This window comes from Macrobrachium nipponense, chromosome 42 (genome assembly GCF_015104395.2).
Source record: "Macrobrachium nipponense isolate FS-2020 chromosome 42, ASM1510439v2, whole genome shotgun sequence".
Classification (NCBI taxonomy): Eukaryota; Metazoa; Arthropoda; class Malacostraca; order Decapoda; family Palaemonidae; genus Macrobrachium; species Macrobrachium nipponense.
Window position 1 is genome coordinate 10,657,343 of NC_061103.1, and position 7,500 is coordinate 10,664,842.

Consider the following 7,500-nt stretch of genomic DNA (forward strand, 5'->3'; position numbering starts at 1 on the left):
CGGCAGACCCTTACCTCAGTATGAGTTCGTAACCCTCCTCGGGAAAACGTTTTCTCCTGACGATACGTTTTCCCAGGCTCTGAGAGGCCATCGCCGTAAAGGCGATGGCTGCTCCTTTTCTTCTCCAACTGCTAGTTCCACTGGGAAGGCGAGCCAGTATCCAATTCCTCCCCCATTCTCTCTCTCCTTACGGCTACGAGGGAAAGGGGAGGGATCTACAGATTTCTCTGTAAGATCCCACGTTAGGGGCTGCGCTACCGGGGGGACCTTCGGGTCCTACCTGAAGTAAGCCCCGGTCGTTGAGGAGGGATCCTGCCCCTTTCTCGATTTCTACGGGAATCGGAGGATCACCAGCCGATATCGTTTGACGAATTCGGTGGGGGGTTTCGCAGAGTGCTTAGAATTCTACGGAATTTTCTAGCGCACTCAGAGTGTTCGAGTTTTTTACGATCTCCAAACACTTAGGCGAGACCACGGTCCAAATGTGAGCGAGAATCCCCGATAATTGTTACACGATAATCGGGAACCTCGCTTATGCTCGAATTCCTGTAATTTCTAGCATTTGGAAGAAGACTGCTGCTGAAAGAAGAGTATCTCACAGTAGGCGATTAACCTGGAATAGAGAAGAACGGACGGGAACTTCCAGTTTGGCTTGAACTATCGTCTTCGGTATTCTGTTCACCATTGAAAAAGCTTTCCTTTGGGAAAGACTTCTCCTTCACTCTCTTGACCTAGAGAACGAAGGCGGTCGATCTCCAATCCTTATTCTCAATTCCTCGAGAGGAAAAGAATTTAGGATGGAGGTCGTGGTACAGAACCTACAAATATACTACGTATATTACCCTCGCGACATGATTCTTTTAACAGTTGAATTGTCCGGGGGGTGGGGTAGGCGTCATACCGTAGTTAACTCTACGGTTTGTGACCGAGACGAATTGTATCTTAATTGAACTGCAACTCGGGGTTGCCTGCAACCTCCCAGCAGTTATCAGTTTCGATTTTAGATACTTGGTATTGTCATGACAACACCAAATCAGCTTTTGTATTTACCGAAATCCGTTTCGGTTAAAATATAATTGCTCGAGGCGTCATTCTTTTATGCTCGATGGTTCTAGCCGAACGCATTCCTTCGTGGAATAATGGATTACCTGGCAACTCAGGATGACGAGTCACAGAGAGCTACTGCGTATTGAACTGCCTGATAGCGGCTCAGTATCAGCTAGGTCTCGGAGATGCACGGTCGGTTACGTCTCTCTCTCCCCTGGTTTGATTGACTACCGAACCGTATCTCTGCCCAACAATCATGGACTTAGGTCTCTGATTAACAGGGATTCTCGCAATAATGAAGGACCATCTACTGCTGTGACGCTCGATTTCATCGCCTTCGACATTGCGAGAATTTTCAACAGAGATATCTCTTGGACTCTTTCATCTTTCTGTTTACCGCACGGTTACAGAAGTCTGTACTAGTCACCCGCTGCATCGCACCGCGATAATGCGAATGATTTTTGCAGACATCTGAGTTTGTCTTCAAAATATCTCGTATTCGTAGGTGTGCAATTATTCATTGCTCACCCCGAATTAGCAGATATGTCAGAAGGCATCGCCTACTCTCCGACCTGACAGCTCTACTTCCAAATGTTCAGCCCATGAGAAGCAGTTCTTCAGGCAGTATTTCCCTGTCTTCATTACTGAAAAGCGCTCCGCTTTTATTGCAACTACGATCCTCACCGGACAGCAATGAATAGCGGTTAGCGTTCTCAGTCTTTGTAGCACAGGTTCAGAATCTTGAGAATCCTTCTCTCGGTTCAGCTGTGAAGACGTAGGTTGCATTATCTGTACACCTTCGTCTTCAACGACACATAGTGTTGTTTCTCCTTAGCCGAGAATCAACTATACTATGAGATATCTTGCCATCAGGGACCTCGGTCTCTAGAAGGCAATTGACTTTCGCCTGTTGGGCACATGCCTTAAGAGAGTCATCACCTTGCCTTCTGGCATCGGTGACGAACAAATTATTTGTTTAGTCTCTTGGCATAACCCTTTTAAGGCGAAGGTCACGTGACTTGCTCGGGTGCTTGGACAACTTGCCTCCTACCGAACGCAGTCAGTCGGCAGCTGTCAGAGCGCCCAAGTCTGTTACGAACTTCGCTGTGGACTTAGTTCGGTTGTTCCATAACAGTCCTTTCTTCGTCCTAACGGCTTGTCACCAGTACCCATACCATCGACATCCCACCATTGAGTGTCGGTGTCCTATCCACTACCGAGAACAACAACTTCGCTGCAGACGGATAGACCTAGAGATATTGTACAGGACATCACCGAAGTCGAGAAGAGGGATAGGTCATACCGACCGATTTCCCATTCTTCTCCTCTGAGGGTAATTGCATGACTTTTCCTGCGAAGTCAAGCATCCAGGGGATGGGGATTCGTGACGCTCGATTTCATACCGAATTCGTAGCGAAGACTCTGAACCCTTCGGTTCCTGACGATCGGTTAGAGTCCTTCACAATCCCCTCCCTAATGGACTTCACGCCTTCGATGCGAAGGAGATGCTGCTTTGTCCTGTGGAAAGCGCGACCGCGCTTTCTGAAGAAACTCGACATCCCAGGCTGAGTGTTGAAGACTCTTCGTCAGCACCAAGATGACCTAGAAGTACACTCCCTCGAGTTACACAAGAACTTCTCCGTGGCGCAGGTACTGAAGGCAGGGGTGGGTCTGGTACAACCAGACCACTGGCACCTCCTTCTACCTTTTGGATATTGCCCACAGGTCCTTGGATCGTTTTCCTTGGGACCCGTGGTGGCTGCTCAACATGTTTGTGTAGCTAACCCAGATCCTAGCAGGCTGAACAGCATCGATCCTGGTGTGACTGTAAGAATAGATAAGTGAATGAGAGTGACTGGCTTCTCTTCCTATCTTTTTCTCCCCCTCTACCTGTGGGTAGAGGGATACGGTCATCACCTTGCTGGAATAAGGACGAGATGCCGGTGAGCTACTCGACAGAGCCCCATCCTATCCCTTTGTCACTATGGGATGGGAGCGAATATCCACCACTTCCTCCTACAACAAGGGGGGGAAGTGGATGCCAACAAGAGACAAACCATAACTTTATGTTGCCTCTTGCAAATAGGAACTTGTTCTTGTTTGCTGGTACGAAGAGATACGCTTGCCTCTCTCTTAGTACTTGGTCCAGAGGTCTGACCATTGATCCTGCGGTGCACACCCCGATCAATCGGACAGAGGCTTGGATCCCTCCCTCGCTCTTACGACCAGGGAGGCATTCCAAGGTTGGGCGAACACCAGTCTGTTCACAAAAGACTCAGATTCCTCCCACCAAGAAGTGAGTCTTCCTATTGTAAAAGGACCGAAGGTTTGTATGCCGTGTCGGAACAAATGACAATTTGTCCAAAATGGCATTTTTCCTAACTATACAAACCTGAGGTCCTTTTACTCATAGTCCCACCTCATGCCACCCCTCACTCTGCAGTTTTTGCTTGGGCCAAAAGCAAAAGTGATTTGTTTACCTCCCAGTCGCGCGCGCGCGCCTGTCGGACAAGCAGTTAACTACCGAACCCCTTGTTCGAAAGCTTACGACCTATCCAGCTGCCGCTAGTACCTTCCTATTGTAAAAGGACCTCAGGTTTGTATAGTTAGGAAAAATGCAATTTTGGACAAATTGTCATTTCAGTATACTGTGTGTATGCAATTCAGTTTTTCCCTTTAAACTCAAACTTTTTTTGCAACAGCTAACGATACTTGAGCCACACCCTTTAATGCTTGTCTAAGCCCACATAGTATATCTCCCTCCTTACTTGTTCATTTTGTCATTTGCATTCAATTCTCAGTCAGAATCCAACCACATAACTTTTCCTTGTATAGTACTAGGTAATATGCTCTTGTAACAACTCTTGAGTATCATTGTGCATTATCCTTATACAGATGAACACTTATTACTACTCTTACCCCTTCTTTGAACCATTGCCTCATCTAGGCATGCCATATAAATCTTGGTCCGTCAGTTAACAACGTGTCAGCACCATACACCTGTAAACTCATCACATTTTTTCTCATACTTGCTAAGATTTACATATAAATCATAAGCATGCCCCATGCTTTCTACTCACTCTCCTTGAGTACATTATATGTACACCGTATATCCGTTTGAGTACTGCAATGTGACGATTCTTTTTCTTCATTAATTATGTACTCTTGATTTTTTTATACTAATCTTTTGTCCTCCTGACCATCCCCACAAATATCCCAGCTTATACTGTTGGCCCATCCATGAGTTTTGCACACTTTTTATTTACTCCTTCCACTTCAGTGTCTGTAACCCTTGAATATTATGTTTCAGTTTTCTTTTATGCCCTTCACATATGCTACTGTTTAGTAAACTTGCCCTATTATATTTGAATTACCCTCAGCCACATTTATTGATTTGCCTCTCCAACTGAAACATTTTCACTTATATATGCTTAATTCAGATAATGATCTGATCTACCTTCTGCCTCCCTTATTCTTGTAATTGCTTTTCTATATACTATGTATAACATAGTGTAACAAACTTTACCTCACCATTTACTCATTCCCAATCACAATTAGTATGATTATTCTCCTCGGGAACCACAGCCTTCCTAAGTCAGGCCCCCTTACCAAACATACGTATTTGTACAAGATTTAGTTATCATTCATTCTAAAAATTCCATACCTGCCATATATATATGTCATCTTTGGGAAAGTTTGCATTTCAATTTCCAGTGGAGGTCTAGTACCAATCATTTTTTTCCAGTTCATCTTAAACCAGTCAGTCTCTCATTGGCGCACTATATTTTCTAAAATTTCTTAGTTTCTCTAAACACGTTTCTTGTCTTTTTGTACATTTTCAATCCCTTCCACATTGCATCTCATCCATCTTAAGCTCACTCCATGTTTAGTACACCACAGTAAGGATTTTTCTTTTATCTTTAAACCTCTGCATTTGTTTCACACCTCACTTAATCCACATATATATCCTCTTCCTTTTCATAACCTGCACTGTTCTTCCACTATGTGCGGTCTGGTATATCAGTCAAAAGCCCAATTTGGACACCTTTCCAAATAATGAATACTGCATTTGACTGTTATGCCCCTGTAATTATTAAGATACACCTAATTATATTATATCCTCTTATTCAAGGAACCATTTTTTTTCTCTCGCCCATCCTTTTGGAAATATTCCATCCTCCTGATACCTTTCATTCTTCACCCTGCAAGTTACTTTCATTACAATGTCAGTAACCACTTCCACAATTATTATATCTTCAAAATTACCACAATTATTATCTCTTCAAAATTACTACCTACATACTAAATCATGTTGATTTCAAAACTCGGCTGACATCTTTTCTGTCTTATGTCCTCAACAGTTTCCACATTACTTTGTTGTCAGTTGTATATCATAAGCTTTATCTACATCTCTGTACACCACATAAAAAGCTCTTTTCCTTAACCATTTATCCTCTTGCAAAACAGCCTCACAATGCAATCCATTTATCATCTTCCTATTCTTAACTTGAACTCATCACTTGTTCAGCCTTCATTTTATCAGTCAGAACCCTACTACACGCCTTTCCTTGTGTACTTAATGCTCCTGTAATTCTTTCATAGTTCATTTCATTTATTCTTTTGGAGATTTTCTGTCATCCAGGCTTACCTGATAAGACTAGGGCTATCACACTCGGTTGCTCTTTTTCCCTTATGTACTTATAGTATTCTCATTCCATCTTTCCTCTATGTATTTTCCACTCAATTGCTATTTTATCTTCCACTTAACTTCGAATTCCTTCATCTGAACACCCTGTTGGGGGTTAGTGCTGAGGTGCATCTCAAGTGATGCAATGCAGTGTCCCATTATCCCAAGCTGCACTCACTTTTTAGCCTTTTACTGGATATCTGTTCCTACTTCTTTCTTCTGTCATGTTGTCTAGCCTCCTTGTTACTAAGTGCAACCATGTGGTTTTCTCCCAGTTTCTTATTTTGATATCTGCATTCCAACCACTCTGACTCCTCTTTTCACTGTTTTAAGTGCTGAATGACTGAAAGTGCCTTGATGATTGGTGATATAGCCTGAAATTTCATGGTTCATTTATTCTTTTATTCATCGTCACACCACTTCAGTATTTTTAATCATTTTTAATGCTTTCAGTCCCTTGCACCTCAACACTACAACACCACCTTAAAGTTTAGGGACCTGATCCTTAAGGTTTGCATTTTACTTATAAACTACATACTACCACTTTTTTTTTTTTAGCAAACTGAATTTGGTACATCATGTTAGATAAATAGCTTTTCCACTAGGGATATAGTGCCTGCACAGTTATTCCCATAGTACTGTGGGTGTTATTAAAGGTTATTTGCAGCATGCCTTTGGTTCAGCTGCATTATTTTCGTCTTACATTTTGTCCAATCCTTTGGCGTCTTCCCACTGATTTGTCCTACTTCTTTGAGAGATTAGAAATATTACTCAGCAGTTTAGTTGAACCACTGAATTTGATGTAGTAATAGAAAGGTGCACCTTACCTTAGTACATTTTCTGTGGAAACTAATGTTACGTTTCCCAAAGTCCAGTTTTACAGTCTGCATAACAGGAAATGCAGCAGCAATCACAGTTAGCTTCCTTACACCCAAGTTGTCTAATCTTCCTTGGCAGTCTTAATGTTGCACTCCATGCTGCATAGTCACAGAAGCAGATGACATTCAGAACTTTGCAGTGCTGTCATTGCAGTCCCTTCTCATTGTCCTCTTTCTTGAGGAGCATGGAAGAGAAAGTCCTTGGCTCTATTCTTGCCTTTTCTGGTGCAGCTACTTCCTTTGCCACCTCTGTATTTTACTGTGATCAAGTAGCCCATTTTTGTTTTCTTCCCAATATCTTGAAGTTCCTTAAGTATCAAAACATACTGCCCATGTCATATTCTTTTTCTTGGTGAACATTACATGGAATTACACTAGTCCACCATTTAAAGTGGGTGAATAACTGTGTCACTTGTTTTTTCCAATGCACCGAGGTATCCGTTTCCTTGACAGTTTGCTTACCATTCCCCCTGTTAAGTTTATATACAATCCAAGTTTGTTTTTATCAAAGGGTGTTTTTATCCAAGGGCCTGACCATTTCTATGACTGATTTGTCTTTATCATGCCTCAATAGACTGAGGGTGGTCACTATCTCTTCTTTGTGCTTCTGACTGGATTCTTTTTCATGTAGGAAATGACTTTTATGTGTTGTAAGGTCCTTCTTCACAATTATGGATTGGTTACTGATATCACTTCTCTCACAGCTTGGCTGGTTATTGTTCACCAGCTGCTGCTCTGCTCTTCACCCTGTGGTTAGCATGAAGATATCTGTAGGTTGGGGATCTCCATTTGATGACTGCAACTGTGGCCTTCATAAAGGTCATAGGCTATTTAGGATACTGCTTGTCACTAATGACTACCCTTTTGTGAGTTGCAACAGTTTAGACT

At 42.6% G+C, this 7,500-nt stretch overlaps 1 protein-coding gene across 1 annotated transcript in view; it reads left to right on the plus strand.

The window, feature by feature from the left end:
* Positions 1-7,500, plus strand: part of LOC135213264 (coatomer subunit gamma-2-like) — a 115,279-nt gene that overhangs the window by 49,127 nt on the left and 58,652 nt on the right. The gene's annotated exons all lie outside the window — the stretch shown is intronic.